Here is a 21,550-nt window from a genome sequence, read left to right as displayed (position 1 = left end):
TAAAATTTCTTTTAACTTGCTCTGATACATGATAAAATTTAATCTGATACAGTGTGAAGGTTTCTCTAATAAATTATAACATTTGCTCTGATACAGTGTGAAATTTTCTCTGACATTTGCTCTAATACAGTGTGAAATTTTCTCTGATATATTATAAAATTTTCTTGCTCCGATACATTGTAAAATCTTTTCTGATAACATTGTAAAAAAATTATTTTTCTTGCTCTGATACATTGCAAAATTTATTTCTCTTCTCTTGCTCTGATATATCTTAAACTCAAAATGATCTAATACCCTTTTCAAATCTTTAAGAAAATGGACAAACTATTTTTGTATTTATATTACATGCCAAAAGAATCATACTCTTTTCAAGCATATACACCTATAATGGATTTTTTTGAAATTAATGCATTAACATAAATATTTTTGTTCAAATATTTTGTCATCATCAAAAAGGGGGAGATTGTTGCTCCTAGATTGATTTTGATGATTACAAAGCAGATTGAAGGGATACAAATAATTTTAAAATGAAAAAGTCCTTATGCTCTTCAAGGGCAAAATCGTAATTTCACTAAAATCCTGATTTGATAGTATCATTTGGTAGAACAAAAGATTTGTGATCCAATGGTAAAAATTTTATTGATTTTGGACTTGTATTTTGAAAGTTATGCATGTTTGAAAATCATGAGTCAACCCGTGAGTCAACTCATGGCACAATGAGCTGATTGGCACACCCTGTGAGTCGACCCTCATGAGTCGACCCCTGCTAATTTGAGCCAAGAATTTTCAGAAAAGTATTCTCTGGTTTTTGCAACAGAGGTTGACTCATGAGTCGACCCCTGAAGCATGAGTCGACTCATGAGTCGACCCCTGCGACGGGAAATGTCAGCAACGGCTATTTTTTTGTCCGTTTTAATTGCCATTTATGCTTCCTAAAAATCCTCTAACGGCTCTTTATCTACCTAAATTGTTTTCTCTTGCTTCTAATGCTACAAAATGCTTTAAATGGTGAAAGAAATTACAGATTAAATAGCGGATCAAACGTGAAATCAAAAAGAAAAAAAAGAAGAGAAAGAGAGAAGAATAGAAGAAAGGATCCGAAATTTGCAAGAAAAAGCCTGAGATCAACGAAAAATCCAAAAAGAAAAAGAGAGAGGATCCACAATATACCAGAGAGATTGTGAAAGAGAAAAGCAAGATCTTTCAAGGAGAGAATTCTTCACGCCTATTGTTTCAACCTTGATCTAGAGATCGTTCAAAGCTTTCAAGAGATCTTCAATCAACAATCAACCTCTTCTCAAGCATTCAAGCGTTCATCCACTTTGAGAAATTCCGAAAAAGGGGTTCTTCATTTGAGTAAAGCTTTTATTGTTATATTCGCTCATTTAAAGGAGCTGTTATTGTATTAATTTGTGCTCAAAATTTTCTAACTCTTTGTGAGTTTTTGTTCTTGTTTTTGGAGGATTTCCAAAACAAGGAAAGGTTGATCCGAACCTGAAATCGGAGTGTTTTGGGTTTACTTGTACCCGGAAAACAAGTGATCTAGCTTGGGATAGCTAGTGTCGGAGTTTCCGACGTTTTGTATTCGGGTTGAATACAAAGGATAGTGGATTGAAATTCCCAAGTAGGATCTTGGGGAGTGGATGTAGGTGCAAGGTTAGCACCGAACCACTATAAATTCTTGTGTTTGTGGTGTGCTTTATCGCTTTATCTTATTTCTTTATTATATCCTTGCAATACTGCTTTAGGTAATTAATATTGATTTAAAGTCTTTGTTTTGTTCTTCATAAGTAATCAATTGGGCTTAAAATTTTTAGAAACCCAATTCACCCCCCCTCTTGGGTTGCATAGCTGGGCAACAGAAAGTAAATACCTTATTAAAAACCTGCCCCTTTTTGACAGGGGCAGCTGAAGGGTAAGGCCACCGAAGCCCTTGCCTTAGGCCTCCGCCCCCAGGAGGCCCCCCGCTCGCTCGCATCCGGCATCGCCGTCCAGCCTCCGCCTCCGCCTCCAGCGTCCCGGTCCCGCCTCCAGGCCCTCCACGCTCCATCAGTGACCACATCCCGACGTCCCGATCTCGTCTCCGGCATCCCGGTCCCGCCTCCAAGTCCAGTCGCGGTCCAGCCTCCGCCTCCATGCCTCCACTTCCGGCCGTCCAGCGTCCCGCTGTCCCGGTTTCGATCCCGCCTGCATGCTCCACATTAGACCTCCAAATATATTGAGCCGCCCCTGCTTTTTGACAAAAACAATCCCTCCACTGAAGAGTGCACACCCAAGTACCAGCAGCATGTTTGACAATATAGATCCCGAAAGTGACTGTTGAACAACACGTATTATTCCACTTTTTAGTGCAAAGATTGGTATTATCAATTCCGTTGCATGTTTGACAATGTAAAAATAGTACTGTGTTCCATGCGTTTCATCATGTTACCTTAATAGTAAAATCATATATCAAAATTTAATGAATTAGTAAAAAACCAGCTAAATGATAGGAAACTATAATAAAAAGAAACTACATATCCTAAGCATAAAGTTAATAGATATCTGATTAATATTTGGAACTGTAACAACTAGACAGGCAGTTGATTCAGCAGGATAACCATAAAACACAAAACCAGACAACTCTAGTCATAAAAGCATCAGTCACCAAATTTGGGACAATCGAATAAGTGGGCATTTACAGATCACAAGAAGGTAATAATGGGGTATCAAATGTAACCTAAGATTCAGCAGATCAGCAAATCCAGTATGTGGATCCCTACAAAAAAGCCATCAGAAGGAAACCACTGAAATGAGTGAGAGGAGTCTAAAAAGAAAGCGGCCTGATGGGCACAAAGTATAAAACATGTCAGTACCACAATCAACGGATGTTAAGTTGTGGATATCGGGAACTTTGAAATGGTTAAAAAAAAAAAACTTCACCATAATCAAAAATAGGAAAAAGGAAATCACAAACCATAGAAGCAAGGTTAAATAGGTTTTCATAGGGCCTTAATAGATGATATTAAGTATTTAATTAATGGTCCAATATGCATGTGTCGAACATTCTTTTCGTGAAAATAAGGAATGTAAGGAAGGAAGAGTTGAGAGGCCTCACAAGTCACCAAATCAGGATAGATATGATCGCTTAGGCCCTGTTTGCAAAGAACCCAGCTCCTTGATACTATAAAAAATTGAGGAGAATTTGCTAGTAATGATTATTTATAGTAGGACATCGCACTAGGATGATTACATCATCACATGGCTGCATGCTTACACACACCTCATCATCAAAATAATTAGTCTGCAAAATGAGTAAAGGACAAATCATGGAAAATACAACAAGTTAAAATATATGAAAAAGCAATTGCAGCTACACTATTAAACTCAAAAGCTATAACTTCACATTAAAAGAAAGAGATTGCCTTGCCTCCAAAGACAATTAAATAGAATTAAAGGATAATGACAATTGCATATAATGGAGAAGCTTGAGATCCAAAGCACAATCACATGTATAATAAGTTTTTGATAGAACTTATTAGATTTATATAAAAGCTTTTGGATATCTATAAAAAAATTTCTTAGACTGTAATTTCATTACATTTTAAGGTCCTTACATCCTTGCCAATATGAGTGGAATTAAGATCAGCAGTAAGTACATTTTCCAGACCAAGTCTCCATATAGTCCCACCAACTAAATCGATGGGCATCCAAAATTATCAATTTGCCAGAGAATGCTGACTTATCATTTTTTTTTTTTTTTTGATAGAAGGGGAGGTATTACCACCCATTACTATTAATGATTAGAGCAGTTGGTTGACCAAATTTAACTAGAAAAGGACATAGTTTTAGGCTGGCGGTTTATAGGTTTTACAGATTTTCAGATTTTCATATGTCATTTACAAGTTTTTAGATGAAAAATTCAGAATAGCCTTATAGGTTTACATGACTTCAGTAAACCAAAATAGTTTACAGCTTATCAAAAAGTGAATCAAATGGGATGAGAATAGTGTTGGGAATTGTGTTCTAAAATCAATCATGTGATGATTGAGTTCATTCTTGTATATGAATTATTGATTATTGAATAAAAGTTATTTTGATATTTTTCATCACAAAGTTATATCTTCTTTGAACTCTTATACTGTGATGAAGTCCTTAGAACTATGCTAGTGTGCAATAAAGAGAGAATTTATCGTATAGTTCGTAAACATGTTCGCGACCAAATGATATGTCATTATAGGACGATGACGTTTATCGAGTGGAGATCGTTGTATGTCATATGGGTTGATTGTCTTCTTAACTAAGAAGTATGGTGACACTGGTATGGCATACAGATAAGATATAGAGGTACATCATCACTGAACAAGTGACTCACCTGCTGAGCGTTCTGCTGTCAAGAGCTGCTCGCGAAACATATGGGTATAAGTATCCTTCAGACCTGAGATCATCATAATGACTTGCAAGCAACTCACTGTGCTTTGGTGTCGGACTATTTAAATTTCTAATGCAGTGACGGAAGGCTACTGGGTACAGTCAAGTACTTGCGAAGTCTGTGTGTGAATCAAGATGGAATTGACCCCTCTAGATTATTGAAGTTGATGTATCACTGTATTTCAATTTAGTAAAGTCTTGACCAGGATAATCCATGAGATAGATTTGAAAGGTTGAAATACAATGCAAATAAAGTAATCTTGGTTGACAATTAACCTGAGACCATCCTAGAGCATTTAGGGTCAAAAGGATTAATTATATGGTAACCATGTGTATGGGTTCTGAAATATTTTTTTATAATAATTTGATCTATCTGAATGTCGAAAATCATTGCTAGACAGTATCTCGATTAGTGCAGAAATTGATTCTTGTACTACCAGCTTAGTATTTGAACCTATGAAGTCACGCACATAAATCAAACAAAGTAGAAAGGAATTGGCCTATGTTTATATGTCCAATTTGAAAGTATTTGACTTGATTGAACATATAAGCTAGCTTAATTGAGAATTAAGTTATAGGCCAAATGAGATTGAAGAGTTGACTATGTCTAGCTAGCACTACACATGAGATTCAGGTTCGATCCTGAAGATGAACAGTTTCTGATCTATGATCTATGGAGCATATAAAAGATTGAATTTAAGTGCTGATTAATTTTAGATTAAATCTGAATTAATTAATCTTAATTGAGTTTAAAATTTAAGTTAGACTCGGTGCAAAAGTCCTAAAGTGTTTGTGATTGACAGTCTTTCGAAGTTATTTCGAACCAGCTTCGAATTGTATTCGAATCGGATCTGTTTTTGATGAGATATGAATATTCTCACTTACACTGGGATTTTCCTCTATTATGGGCTGACCAACATCTGGAGCTTTGCTCTGGGGCATCCCATGTGGGTGAAGGAGTGGGTACAAATTGGTTGTCATATATGATGGCAATTCTATCTTTTGTAGGAATCCTTCTTTCATGAGTATTGGACTGATTCAAATCAGATTTGAGTTAGGACTCCTATACTTATTGGGTCATGAAAATTATCTATAAATAGAAAGTATCTCTACCTATGGATGCATAAAAAATAAATCAGATCGAAAGAAGAGAGAAAGAGAGAGAGGTGTGAGAAGAGAGAGAGGTCCCTTCTTCCCCCTTGCCCTCTCCTCTTGTTGCCGCCCCTCTTCCCTTGGATGTGGATCCATCTTGGGCATCCCACCTATTGGTGTGAGGTGTCAGACCAGTATATCTCATCTCTTGATTGATTGAGTTACAAAGGCAATTAGATTGGAGTTCATCCTGCTTTCCTGCGGCATCTGACGTGCATGCAGAGTAGAAGGTCTGCATATCCAGATCTCTGCGAAGGTTTATATCAGATAATTTAAGATTTGATCTCTGGTTCTACTGCTAATCTGATAAAAATTTGATCCTTAATCATGTAGATGAATAAAAAAAGTTTTAAGTGCAACATGGGCTTTTCAAGGAGAAATAGTTTCTTTCCCTTCAATTGGTATCAGAGCAGGTCTGAAATATATGCATGCATAACAAAATTTTTTGAGATTAATTACATAAGATGTAATTAAATTTTTTTGTGAGACATTAAATTTGATTTAAATTTATTTATATAAAATTTTTTATCTGATTTTGATCGGATTAGATGTGCCTAATCAATAGTTGATTGAGGTTGTTATAAATCTGCTATAACAGAATTCTGCTATTGCTGAATTTTTGATGGAATAACAATATGAATTAAAATTTATTTTAAATTTATTTTAATAAAATTTTAATATTATTATTTCTTTTATAAAGTAAAATTTATTTTAGATCTAAATTAAATCCGTTTTGATAGATATTTAGATCTGAATTCTTTCGAAATTTAGCACTGCACGAAAATAGATTTTACCAAAAATTTATTCCTTATGTATTCATATTTACATCTAATTAATTTTTTATATAATATCAAATCTGAAATTGATGTTTTATAATCAATATAAGATGTATTTCATATCTGATATGATGTATATGATACATTAAATCTAATTAAATTAGATGAAGAACATAATCAATAAGATCAAGGATATGTTCATGACATAAAATAGTTTTGTCAATAATTGCATGTTAATGTAATTATATATGAAATTAGATTTTAGATCTTAGTAGCCTAGTACTCGAATTGATAAGATCACCAGACCATTCGGTCATAGGAGATTAAAGAGATTAATCTCTCTTTTGTCTATTCGATGGGTTCTCTTATGATGTGTATGGATGTCATTGCGATCTGATTTTATGAAGAAAAAAAAACAAATAGATCTTTATGTATTATTTTGATTATAAATATGTTTAGATTAGATCTAAAGTGATTTATAATTCATTACAATAGAAAAAAATTCAGATATAAAATTATTTTAGATCTGAATTACATATTATATATGATGTAATCGGTATTGATCTAAAGATTGTCATGATACATGAGATGTATGTATGAAGTTTAGATCATACCTATGTATATTTAATTGTTAAATATATTATAAAAATTTATTTTCATATGTTAAACTATATGGTATACTTCACCTAAAATCTTTGTAGAATAGTTCTACAGACTGAAATACACGTTTCACACACTTAATTATGAATTAAGTTTTGAATGATCTAGATTTGAGAATTAAAAATCATTAAGACACCACATAAAATGATGGGCACAGGGTTAGAATGAATTAGGTCCTTCTAATGGGTTAGACCTAAGGTTAGAAATATATGTAGACCATGTAGAGAAATTGATTAAATCTAATCAAGTGTTGAATTAGATCAGATCAGTATTTTTCTAAATCAATCTCAATAGTTGTAGTTTGATCAAGTCCATGTGTTTGACCCTAATAAATGGACCATGATCATAGCTTCGTGGTTGAGCCCAAATCTTCTAGTAAACCAAATCGAAACTAATTAACCAGAGTTCACTGCAGCAGCTGCCTCTCCATAAAAATAGCACTCAGTAACCTTTACGACACAAAGTCACAATATGCCCACCAGATATGAAAGTAAATACCTTATTAAAAACCTGCTCCTTTTTGACAAAAACAATCCCTCCACTGAAGAGTGCACACCCAAGTACCAGCAGCATGTTTGACAATATAGATCCCAAAAGTGACTGTTGAACAACACGTATCATTCCACTTTTTAGTGCAAAGATTGGTATTATCAATTCCGTTGCATGTTTGACAATGTAAAAATAGTATTGTGTTCCATGTGTTTCATCATGTTACCTTAATAGTAAAATCATATATCAAAATCTAATAAATTAGTAAAAAACCAGCTAAATGATAGGAAACTATAATAAAAAGAAACTACATATCCTAAGCATAAAGTTAATAGATATCTGATTAATATTTGGAACTGTAACAACTAGACAGGCAATTGATTCAGCAGGATAACCATAAAACACAAAACCAGACAACTCTAGTCATAAAAGCATCAGTCACCAAATTTGGGACAATCGAATAAGTGGGCATTTACAGATCACAAGAAGGTAATAATGGGGTATCAAATGTAACCTAAGATTCAGCAGATCAGCAAATCCAGTATGTGGATCCCTACAAAAAAGCCATCAGAAGGAAACCACTGAAAAGAGTGAGAGGAGTCTAAAAAGAAAGCGGCCTGATGGGCACAAAGTATAAAACATGTCAGTACCACAATCAACGGATGTTAAGTTGTGGATATCGGGAACTTTGAAATGGTTAAAAAAAAAAAAACTTCACCATAATCAAAAATAGGAAAAAGGAAATCACAAACCATAGAAGCAAGGTTAAATAGGTTTTCATAGGGCCTTAATAGATGATATTAAGTATTTAATTAATGGTCCAATATGCATGTGTCGAACATTCTTTTCGTGAAAATAAGGAATGTAAGGAAGGTAGAGTTGAGAGGCCTCACAAGTCACCAAATCAGGATAGATATGATCGCTTAGGCCCTGTTTGCAAAGAACCCAGCTCCTTGATACTATAAAAAATTGAGGAGAATTTGCTAGCAATGATTATTTATAGTAGGACATCGCACTAGGATGATTACATCATCACATGGCTGCATGCTTACACACACCTCATCATCAAAATAATTAGTCTGCAAAATGAGTAAAGGATAAATCATGGAAAATACAACAAGTTAAAATATATGAAAAAGCAATTGCAGCTACACTATTAAACTCAAAAGCTATAACTTCACATTAAAAGAAAGAGATTGCCTTGCCTCCGAAGACAATTAAATAGAATTAAAGGATAATGACAATTGCATATAATGGAGAAGCTTGAGATCCAAAGCACAATCACATGTATAATAAGTTTTTGATAGAACTTATTAGATTTATATAAAAGCTTTTGGATATCTATAAAAAAATTTCTTAGACCGTAATTTCATTACATTTTAAGGTCCTTACATCCTTGCCAATATGAGTGGAATGAAGATCAGCAGTAAGTACATTTTCCAGACCAAGTCTCCATATAGTCCCACCAACTAAATCGATGGGCATCCAAAATTATCAATTTGCCAGAGAATGCTGACTTATCATTTTTTTTTTGATAGAAGGGGAGGTATTACCACCCATTACTATTAATGATTAGAGCAGTTGGTTGACCAAATTTAACTAGAAAAGGACATAGTTTTAGGTTGGCGGTTTATAGGTTTTATAGATTTTCAGATGTCATTTACAAGTTTTTAGATGAAAAATTCAGAATAGCCTTATAGGTTTACATGACTTCAGTAAACCAAAATAGTTTACAGCTGATCAAAAAGCGAACCAAATGGGATGAGAACAGTGTTGAAAATTGTGTTCTAAAACCTATCATGTGATGATTGAGTTCATTCTTGTATATGAATTATTGATTATTGTATAAAAATTATTTTGATATTTTTCATCATAAAGTTATATCTTCTTTGAACTCTTGTACTGTGATGAAGTCCTTAGAACTATACTAATGTGCAATAAAGAGAGGATTTATCGTATAGTTCGTAAACATGTTCGCGACCAAATGATATGTCATTATAGGACGATGACGTTTATCGAGTGGAGGTCATTGTATGCCATATGGGTTGATTGTCTTCTTAACTAAAAAGTATGGTGACACTGGTATAGCATACAGATGAGATATAGGGGTACATCATCACAGAACAAGTGACTCACCTGCTGAACGTTCTGCTGTCAAGAGCTGCTCGCGAAATATATGGGTATAAGTATCCTTCAGACCTCAGATCATCATAATGACTTGCAAGCAACTCACTGTGCTTTGGTGCCGGACTATTTAAATTTCTAATGTAGTAACGGAAGGCTACTGGGTACAGTCAAATACTTGCGAAGTCTGTGTATGAATCAAGATGAAATTGACCCCTCTAGATTATTGAAGTTGATGTACACTGTATTTCAATTTAGCAAAGCCTTGGCCAGGATAATCCATGAGATAGATTTGAAAGGTTGAAATACAATGCGAATAAAGTAATCTTGGTTGACAATTAACCTGAGACTATCCTAGAGCATTTAGGGTCAAAAGGATTAATTATATGGTAACCATGTGTATGGGTTCTGAAATTTTTTTTGCGATAATTTGATCTATCTGAATATCGAAAATCATTGCTAGATAGTATCTCGATTAGTGTAAAAATTGATTCTTGTACTACCAGCTTAGTATTTGAACCTATGGAGTCACGCACATAAATCAAACAAAGTAGGAAGGAATTGGTCTATATTTATATGTCCAATTTGGAAGTATTTGACTTGATTGAACATATAAGCTAGCTTAATTGAGAATTAAGTTATAGACCAAATGAGATTGAAGAGTTGACTATGTCTAACTAGCACTACACATGAGATTCAGGTTCGATCCCGAAGATAAACAGTTTCTGATCTATGATCTATGGAGCATATAAAAGATTGAATTTAAGTGCTGATTAATTTTAGATTAAATCTGAATTAATTAGTCTTAATTGGATTTAAAATTCCAGTTAGACTCGGTGCAAAAGTCCTAAAGAGTTTGTGATTGACAGTCTTTCAAAATTATTTCAAACCAACTTCGAATTGGATTCGAATCGGATCTGTTTTTTATGAGATATGAGTATTCTCACTTACACTGGGATTTTTCTCTATTATGGGCTGACCAACATCTGAAACTTTGCTCTGGGGTGTCCCATGTGGGTGAAGGAGTGGGTGCAAATTGGTTGTCATATATGATGGCAATTCTATCTTTTGTAGGAATCCTTCTTTCATGAGTATTGGACTGATTCAAATCAGATTTGAGTTAGGACTCCTATACTTATTGGATCATAAAAATTATCTATAAATAGAAAGTGTCTCTACCTATAGATGCATAGAAAAGAAATCAGATCGAAAGAAGAGAGAAAGAGAGAGAGGTGTGAGAAGAGAGAGAGGTCCCTTCTTCCCCCTTGCCCTCTCCTCTTGTTGCCGCCCCTCTTCCCTTGGGTGTGGATCCATCTTGGGCATCCCACCTACTAGTGTGAGGTGTCACACCAGTATATCTCATCTCTTGATTGATTGAGTTACAAAGGCAATTAGATTGGAGTTCATCCTACTTTCCTGCGGCATCTGACGTGCATGCAGAGTAGAAGGTCTACATATCCAGGTCTCCGCGAAGATTTATATCAGATAATTTAAGATTTGATCTCTTATTCTACTACTAATCCGGTAAAAATTTGATCCTTAATCATATAGATGAATAAAAAAAAATTTAAGTGCAACATGGGCTTTTCAAAGAGAAACAGTTTCTTTCCCTTCAATTGGTATCAGAGCAGATCTGAAATATATGCATGCATAACAGAATTTTTTGAGATTAATTACATAAGATGTAATTAAAATTTTTTGTGAGACATTAAATTTAATTTAAATTTATTTATATAATTTTTATCTGATTTTGATCGGATTAGATGTGCCTAATCAAAAGTTGATTGAGGTTGTTATAAGTCTGCTATAACAAAATTCTGCTGTTGCTAAATTTTTGATAGAATAACAATATAAATTAAAATCTATTTTAAATTTATTTTAATAAAATTTTAATATTATTTTTTTTTTATAAAGTGAGATTTATTTTAGATCTAAATTAAATCCATTTTGATAGATATTTAGATCTGAATTCTTTCAAAATTTAGCACTGCACAAAAATAGATTTTACCAAAAATTTATTCCTTATGCATTCATATTTGCATCTAATTAATTTTTTATATGATATCAAATCTGAAATTGATGTTTTATAATCAATATAAGATGTATTTCAGATCTGATATGATGTATATGATATATTAAATCTAATTAAATTAGATGAAGAACATAATCAATAAGATCAAGGATATGTTCATGACATAAAATAGTTTTATCAATAATTGCATGTTAATGTAATTATATATGAAATTAGATTTTAGATCTTAGTAGCCTAGTACTCGGATTGATAAGATCACCAGACCATCTGATCATAGGAGATTAAAGAGATTAATCTCTCTTTTGTCTATTCGATGGGTTCTCTTATGATGTGTATGGATGTCATTGCGATCCGATTTCAGGAAGAAAAAAAGTGAATAGATCTTTATATATTATTTTAATTATAAATATGTTTAGATTAGATCTAAAGTGATTTATAATTCATTACAATAGAAAAAAGTTCAGATATAAAATTATTTTAGATCTGAATTACATGTTATATATGATGTAATCGATATTGATCTAAAGATTGTCATGATACATGAGATGTATGCATGAAGTTTAGATCATACCTATGTATGTTTAATTGTTAAATATATTATGAAAATTTATTTTCATGTATTGAAACATATGGTATACTTCACCTAAAATTTTTGTAGAATAGTTCTATAGACTGAAATACATGTTTCACACACTTAATTATGAATTAAATTTTGAATGATCTAGATTTGAGAATTAAAAATTATTAAGATACCACATAAAATGATGGGCACAGGATTAACATGAATCAGGTCCTTCTAATAGGTTAGACCTAGGGTTAGAAACATATATAGACTATGTAGAGAAATTGATTAAATCTAATCAAGTGTTGAATTAGATCAGATCAGTATTTTTCTAAATCAATCTCAATAGTTCTAGTTTGATCAAGTCCATGTGTTTGACCCTAATAAATGGACCATGATCATAGCTTCGTGGTTGAGCCCGAATCTTCTAGTAAACCAAATCAAAACTAATTAACCAGTTGGTGTCTAAGGTAAGTTTGGCAGATTCGATCAAGTAGTTTTTAATTGGAAGCTATTCACCTAGATGCGTCTACGGTGAGTTAAGGGCATATCCCTCCCACTGATCTCACTTATCTGGCCAACATGATAGATTATGCTTTGATTAGATCACTAGTCGATTCGTGTAGACCCAAACCATTAAGGTGAATCAGTGTGACTGATTTAGATATCTTTAGACCAGCTTGTGTCTAATCCTTTACATGACTAGGTGAAGTCAATGAGAGGATTTGCAGCTTACAGGTCGACTTCTTCTCTTATTCTCAGATCAATAAAATCAAATCCTCTAAATTATTAGGTCTATAAAGTGATAAAGTTATGAGATAACTTGATCATTGCCTCCTATTAAAGTGCATGATAATGAGTCTAATATTCCAAATAGACATTGGAGGCGCCACATGCCTAGTGTCTATTATATATTGAAATTATCATTCATCATATAACTATCATGATGTACCTTCAGATCAATGCTCAGATTGATCGAGCCACACTCGGATCTGAACATCCGTTTGTTGGATGCACTTGGTGTGTCATGTTAGTGGTTGGACCTAACCAAAATTTTCAGTGGAGGTGCCACACACCTACTGAAAGAAAGCCTGAGGCAAAACTTATTGCTAGAAGTTGTTTAGAGAAACAATTAGTTATTAACCTACCCATGAATGCACTAGGGTTGGCCAAGCCACACTCGGACCCAAATGCAGTCCGTGTGGATTCTAGTACCCACTAAAGAATTAGTGTAATTTTTCGAGTTGGAGGTAGAGGCTATTAATTCATAAAAATAGTGGGAGGACCTTTAAACTAAAGTCCATATCTTTAGAACCAAAAATAATTCATATACTAACAGGCTAATATTTTTTTTTTCAGTTATGACCAACACACTATCTCTCCGTACGCTGTTAGACAGTGACAGGCTCATCGGATCTAACTTCGATAGCTAGTAACGAAAGTTAAAGATCATCTTGGAGCACGAGAAGATTTTGTACATCCTTACGGATCAAGCACCTAAAGAACCTACAGCCAATGCTCCTCGTGCCATGAGAGATACTTACATAAAGTGGCTCAATGACCGCACGAATGTGCATTACATGATGAGGGCAGTCTTGAACAACGAACTTAGTCATAAGTTCGAGGATGCGTAGCCAGAGGAGATCATTCAAATATTGAATGAGTCTTTCGACACCTCTGAGAATGTGGAGAGACACAAAACCTCCTGCGCGGTGTTCAATGCCTATATACGAGAGGGAGCTTCAGTCATCGATCATGTATTGTACATAATTGCTCAGATTGAACCCTTAGCAAACTTGACTTTTCATTGCATGAATTGTTATGCAAGGATGCTATCCTCAATTCGCTATCGAAATCCTACCTACCCTTTCTCAGTCAGTATAGAATGACAATGCCTGCGGTAAACTACCATGGTTTGCTAGGATTACAGCAAACTTTTGAGAAGGATCACCAGCTCCAAAAGGAGCCAGTGAATTTAGTGGGAGGTTCATCTGCAGGGCATCGATCCTTTAGGAAAGAAAAGAAAAAAAAGGTGCAGAAATCCCATGCTGTCGATCTCAAGCAGAGCAAACAATCAAAAGTTGACAAGGACCAGGCAGAGTGCTTCTTCTACAAGAAGCTGGATCATTGGAAAAAGAATTGTCCTGCTTACATAGTCACTCTTGACCCAAACAAGCCTAAAAATAAGAGAAAAAAGCAAATGATTACTTCACAAGGTACTTATATGATAACATCTTATAATTTCTCTATTTGTGATACTACTACCTGGATATTAGATACCGAAAATTCTATTAATATATGCAATTTGTTGCAAGGACTGCAGGTAAGTAGAAAGGTTCGAGAGGACGAGCGGTTCCTTAACATTGGAGATGAAAGTCTTATTCCAGTTCTGACTTTGAAAACTTTGCAGCTTATCTTTGAGTCTAATAGTGTCATGTTAAATGATTATCATTATTATCTCTCTTTTTTAATGAATGTCATCTTTGTAGGCTTTTTGGCCAAACTTGATTATAAATTTATTATAAAGGATGATTTTTGTGATATCATTATGAATGATACTATAATTATGTATGAACAATTAAAACATGGCATATTCATAATATCATGATCTGTTAGTGTAATGTATACACCCAGTAAATATCCTAAATTAGATAATATCAGTGAATCTTACCTTTGGCATTATAGGCTTGGTCATGTGAACAAGAATAGGATTGACAGGTTGATCAAAGAACGTATCCTTGAGATAGATGATTATGAATCATTACCTATCTGTGAGTCCTGTCTACTTGGTAAGATGACTAAGTCACCTTTTAAAGGAAAAGGTGAAAGAGTCAGCGATGTGCTAAGTCTAATACATACTGATGTATGTGGGCTTATGAACATAAGTGTCAAAAGAGGATATTACTATTTCATTGTATTTACAAATGACCTATCGAGGTATGGGTATGTCTATCTTACAAAGCATAAGTCAGAATCATTTGAAATGTTCAAATGATTCCATACTAAAGCAGAGAAACAAACTGAAAAGAGTATTAAGACCCTTCGATCAGATCGAGAAGGTGAATACCTCACCAGTGAGTTCCTGACATATCTAGAAGAGAATGAGATTCTCTCACAATGGACCTCTCCTGGAACACCACAACATTACGAGATGTCGGAGAGGAGGAATCGAACCTTGTTAGACATGGTCGATCCATGATGGGCTTTGCGAGTCTATCAATCTTCTTTTGGAGATATGCACTAAAAACTACCTGCTATATTTTGAATAAGGTGCCTAGCAAGTCTGTCGACAAAACTCCATATGAGATATGGATTGGGCATAAGCCGGTGCTCTCACACCTTAGGATCTGAGGGTGTCCAGCTTATGTCAAGTGTTTAAAAATAAGATAAGCTTGGACCGAAGTCCGATAGATGTTTGTTCATAGGGTACCCAAAGAAAACTAAAGGGTACTACTTCTACCTCGCTGTAAAACAAAAGGTGTTTGTCAGCAACTAGACAGTCTTTTTGAAAAAAAAATTTCTTGGTGAAGGAGCTAATGCTTGTAAAATTGAACTTGATGAAGTTCATAAGGTAGAAGGACCGACACACACATAATTGAATTTGATTGGTGAATCGAATTTGGAACCAGTAGAGGCGTCATTAAGGAGATCCGATAGAGTACCGCATCAGCTGGACAAATACTATGATTCTCTGATCTGCGATGGTGACCCCATCAAACTTGATGAGAACGATGAGGATCCGATCACCTATATGGAGGCCATGCAAAGGCCCGACTTTCAGAAATGGTGTATGGACACTAGTTGATCCATCTGAAGGGATAAAACCCATAGGATGTAAATGAATTTTCAAAAAAAAAAAGAGCGAATGGGAAGATAGAGACCTATAAAGTCCATCTAGTTGCCAAGGGATACCGTCAGTATTATGGTATTGACTATGACGAGATGTTCTCTTCTGTGGCAATGCTCAAGTCCATCCGGATTATGCTTGCTATTGCTGCATACTTAGATTATAAGATCTGACAGATGGATGTCAAAATCGCTTTCCTTAATAAGGAGTTGGAAGAAGAGGTGTATATGATACAACCTGAAGGGTTCACATCCACAGATGACTCGAAAGTGTGCAAGCTGAAAAGGTCTATTTATGAACTTAAGCAGGCATCTAGAAGTTGGAACATGCATTTTGATAAGATGATCAAAATGTATGACTTCGTTAGGAATGAAGAAGAGCCTTGCATCTACAAGTGAGCTTCCGATTCTGTAATTATCTTTCTGGTGCTGTATGTGGATGACATACTGTTACTAGGAAAGGACATCCCGATTTTACAGAGTGTGAAGCTGTGGTTATCATCACAGTTCTCCATAAAGGACTTGGGAGAAGCATCCTACATCTTTGGGATAAAGATCTATAGGGATAGATCTAGAAGGTTGCTTGGATTGTCCCAAACCATGTACATCGACATCCTATTGAAGCGGTTCAACATGGATAATTTTAAGAAAGGCCATCTTCTAATAGGCCATAGAATTACTCTTTCCAAGAAGGATTGTCCGACACTCCTAAGGAGAGAGAGCGCATGAGTAGAATACCATATGCTTCGACAGTAGGATCTATCATGAACGCTATGATATATACGAGGCCAGATATAGCCTATTCACTAGGAATAGTGAGTAAGTACCAGTCTGATCCGGATGAGAAGTATTGGAAGATTGTGAAAGCAATTCTTAAGTATTTGAGAAATACTAAAGACCAATGACTTATCTATGGAGACACTGATCTGAAACTTATGGGATATACTGAATCTAGTTTTCAGTCAGATTGTGATGACAGTAGAAGCATGTCGGCTACGTATTTACTCTGAATGGAGGATTTGTTTGCTGGAAGAGTTTCAAGCAACATACTGTAACCGATTTTGTATGCGAAGCGGAATGCATTGCTGCATCGGATACTGTAATGTTCTGCACCACTATCATCTAGTGCGAGAGATCGTGAACTGTGGTGACGTCAAACTTCAGAAGATCGACGGAAAGGAAAACCTAGCCGACCTCTTCACTAAAGCTTTTAAGATCAAAGAGTTTGATGATTTCAAATGGAAGATGGGTATAAGATACTGTCTCGATTGACTTTAGTCCAAGTAGAAGTTGTTGGAAATTGTGTCCTAAAATCAATCGTGTGACGATTGAGTTCATCTTTGTATATGAATTATTGATTATTTTATAAAAATTATTCTGATATTTTTTATCACAAAGTTAAATCTTTCTTAAACTCTTGTACTGTAATGAAGTCCTTAGAACTACGTTAGTGTGCGATAAAGAGAGGATTTATCGTATAGTTCTTAAACATGTTTGTGATCAAATGATACGTCATTACAAGACGATGATATTTATTGAGTGAAGGTTGTTGTGTGCCATATAGGTTTGTTGTCCTCTTAACCAAGAAGTATGGTGACATTGGTATGGCATACAAGTAAGATGTATGGATACATCATCACTGAACAAGTGACTCACCTGCTGAGTATTCTGCCGTCAAAAGCTACTCATAAAATATATGGGTATAAGTATGCTTCAGACCTGAGAACACCATAGTGACTTGCAAGCAACTCACTGTGCTTTGGTACCGGACTATCTGGATTTCTAATGCAGTGACGGAAGGCTGCTGGGTACAGTCAAGTACTTGCAAAATCTGTGTGTGAATCAAGATGGGATTGACCCCTCAGATTATTGAAGTTGATGTATTGCTGTATTTTAATTTAGTAAAGCTTTGGCCAGGATAATCCATGAGATTGATTTGAAAGGTTGAAATACAACGTGGATGAAGCAATCTCGGTTGACAGTTAACTTGAGACCATCCTAGAACATTCAGGATCAAAAAGATTAATTATGCGGTAATCATGTGTATGGGTTCTGAAATATTTTTTTACGATAATTTGACCTATCTAGATGTCGAGAATCATTGCTAGATAATATCTCGATTAGTGCAGGAATTAGTTCCCGTACTACCGACTTAGTGTTTGAACCTATGGAGTCACGCACACAAGTTAGACAAAGTAGGAAGGAATTAGCTTATGTTTATATATCCAATTTGAAAGTACTTGACTTGATTGAACATATAAACTAGCTTGATTGAGAATTAAATTATGGATCAAAAGGGATTGAAGAGTTGACTATGTCTAGCTAGCACTACACATGAGGTTCAGGTTCAATCTCGAGGATGAACAGTTTCTAATCTATGATCTATGGAGTATATGAAAGATTGAATTTAAGTACTGATTAATTTTAAATTAGATCTGAGTTAATTAGTCTTAATTGGATCCAAAATCTAAGTTAGACTTGGTACAAAAGTCCTAAAGAGTTTGGGATTAACAGCCTTTCGAAATTGTTTCGAACCAGCTTCGAATTGGATCCATTTTTGATGAGATATGAGTATTCCCACTTGCACTAGATTCTCCTCTATTATGGGCCGACCAACACCTAGAGCTTTGCTTATTTGGGGTGTCCCATGTGGGTGAGGAAGTGGGTGCAAATTGGTTGTCATGTGTGATGGTAATTCTATCTCATGTAGGAATCCTTCTTTCATGAGTATTGGACTGATTCAAATCAAATTTGAGTTAGGACTCCTATACTTATTGGGTCATAGGAATCATCTATAAATAGAGAGGGTCTCTATCTATAGATGCATAGAAAACAAATCAGATCGAGAGAAGAGAGAAAGAGAGAGAGAGGCGTAAGAAGAGAGAGAGGTCCCTTCTTCCCTCTTGCCCTCTCCTCTTGTTGCCACCCCTCTTCCCTTGGGTGTGGATCCATCTTGGGCATCCCATCTGCTGTCACCTCACACCAGCACATCTCATCTCTCGATTGATTGAGTTGCAAAGATAATTGGATTGGAGTTTATCCTGCTTTCCTGCGATATCTGACATACATGTGAAGTCGCCACCTCACACCAGCACATCTCATCTCTCGATTGATTGAGTTGCAAAGATAATTGGATTGGAGTTTATCCTGCTTTCCTGCGATATCTGACATACATGTGAAGTAGAGAGTCTGCACATCTAGGCCTCCATAAAGATTTATATCAAATAATTTAAGATTTGATCTCTGATTTTGCTACTAATCAGATAAAGATTTGATCTTTAATCATATAGATAAATAAAAAAAATTTTAGATGCGATCTGAATTTTTCGAGAAGAAATAATTTTTTTTCCTTCAAACTGCATCTTTAGTTTCTCTATTCGAAGGTTTTGGTCTCAGGGCAGCTACCAAACCTGTTGAATCATTTTTTGAATACTAAATTTGTGCTTACCCTCAGTGATTGCAGACCAGCTCGTGAGCATTTAAACAATTCTTGGAATCAGGGTCTTTGCTGTTAGAGCTTCAAACTTGAATAGCCTTCTATTCTTTTCCTTCCAGAGCAACCAATAGATGGTTGAGGCGATGGTGTCCCAAGATTGTCTATGAATTCTTGTTGGAAGATGATCGTGCCAGCTTTCCCAAAGATCTTCGACCGAAGACGGGGTATCCAAAATGCCTAGCTTCTGAGTGATTCTCCACCAAATGGATTCAGCATAGGTGCAGGTGGTGAAAAGATGGCTTGTGGATTCTGGGTGTAAATAGCACATTGGATATACATGGGATGTCCGAACATTCCTTCTCTAAAGAGTTTCTGCAGTAAGGATCTTGTTGTTTAGCAGCAACCAAGTGAAAATTTTAATTTTTTCTAGAACAGGTGTACATCAGATTTTCAAAAGTAGACCTGATACCACCATCGCTGAAGAATTGATAATATTTTCTAACAGAGAATTTTCTGCTTGCACTCCATTTTCAATTGGCGTTATCTGGTGTCTCCAAGAGGGTTATACTGACAACATTTTTATAGAAACTTTGAAAGGTTTCCTCCATGTTCAAAGGTACATCTTCCTTGAAAGTCATCTCAATGTTCTGAATTCTTTTGAATTCATGAACAGACGAAGTTAAGTGGAGAAAAGATGAAAAAGAATTGAGAATTTGGATTTCAGTGGCACACTTCCAAACCATTGGTCGTGCCAAAATGAGATATTGGTTCCATCACCCAGATTAAAATAAATGCTTTGATGAAAGATCATGCCTGTTTTCATCACATTTTTCTAGGCTACAGAGGCCTGTTTTGGAGCCCTTCCTTCCATTCTGTTTGGCAATCTGTTGTGATAGTGTAGGCTGCGAATGAGGATTCTCCATGTCGCACTGTGTTCTTGGTAAAATCTCCACCATCATTTTCGTAACAGATACAAGTTCAGGAACTTGAGATTTAAGATCCCCAGGCCCCCAAAGAGTTTTGGTCTACACACCTGTCTCCAATTGACTAGATGGTGTATACCTTTGCAGTGGTTGTCTCCCCTCCATAGAAAGCTCCTCCTTTTTCTATCTATTTTGTCAATGACTTCTTGAGGGATTAGTAAGGAAGACATCCAATATATTGGTATACTACTGAGAACATGATTAACAAGAGTTAGACGACCCCCTAGAGATAAAACTTTACCTTTCAAAGCAGCCAGCCTCCTCTCAATCTTTTCTTCAAGAAATTTCCAGTCGCTCACAGCTAATTTGCGGTGGATAAGTAGAAGTCCCAGGTAAGTAGTGGGCAGTATTGTTAGCTTACAACTAATACTTAATTTGCACAATAATATCACTTTCTCCTTCTAAAGTTTTCAGGGTGAAGAGATTACTTTTTTTGAAATTGATGTTTAACGCTGATGCAAGCTCAAAGGAGTAGAGAACAAATTTCAGAGTGGAGGCATGTTGTCGACTTGCATTGCATAAGAGAAAGGTGTCATCCACATATTGAATGCACATAATTCTTTTGGTAATTTCATTTGTTCCGATCCCTAAGATGAGGTTGTTTGATGCCGTAAGATTAGTCAATTGACTTAGAGCATCTGTAGCCAATATGAAAAGCATCGGGGATAGCGGGTCACCTTGGTGTAACCCTCTTCTGGTTTGAATCCAATGTGTCGGTTCTCCATTTATGAGGAGAGTCGTCTTGAAAGAGTTCAAAAGATTTTCAATCCAGAATATCCACTTTGGACCAAATCCTCTGAATTTTAGCAATGAGATAAGAAAGGACCAGTTGATTTTATCAAATGCCTTTTTGAAGTCTATCTTCAAGACTAAGCCTTTCTAGTTAGATTTGCAACAGTGAGAAATGATCTCCATCGCAATTAGGTAACATTCTAAAATTTGTCGACCCCTAATGAACATTGCTTAAGAGTCCACGAGATGATTTAAAAATTTTGACAATCTGTTCGCTAGAGTTTTGGTGAAAATCCGTGAAGTAGATTGATAGGTCTATAATCACTTACTTATTCGCATTCAGATTTT

General features: G+C 35.3%; 1 pseudogene; it reads right to left on the bottom strand.

Annotated features, from left to right (window-relative positions):
• Positions 1–20,446, bottom strand: part of LOC140852828 (vacuolar cation/proton exchanger 5-like) — a 32,923-nt pseudogene extending 12,477 nt beyond the window's left edge.
• Positions 20,447–21,550: the final 1,104 nt, after the last annotated feature.

This window comes from Elaeis guineensis, chromosome 12 (genome assembly GCF_000442705.2).
Source record: "Elaeis guineensis isolate ETL-2024a chromosome 12, EG11, whole genome shotgun sequence".
Taxonomy (NCBI): domain Eukaryota; kingdom Viridiplantae; phylum Streptophyta; class Magnoliopsida; order Arecales; family Arecaceae; genus Elaeis; species Elaeis guineensis.
Note: the sequence above shows the minus strand (reverse complement) of the source record. Positions and strands in the feature narration are given on the sequence as shown.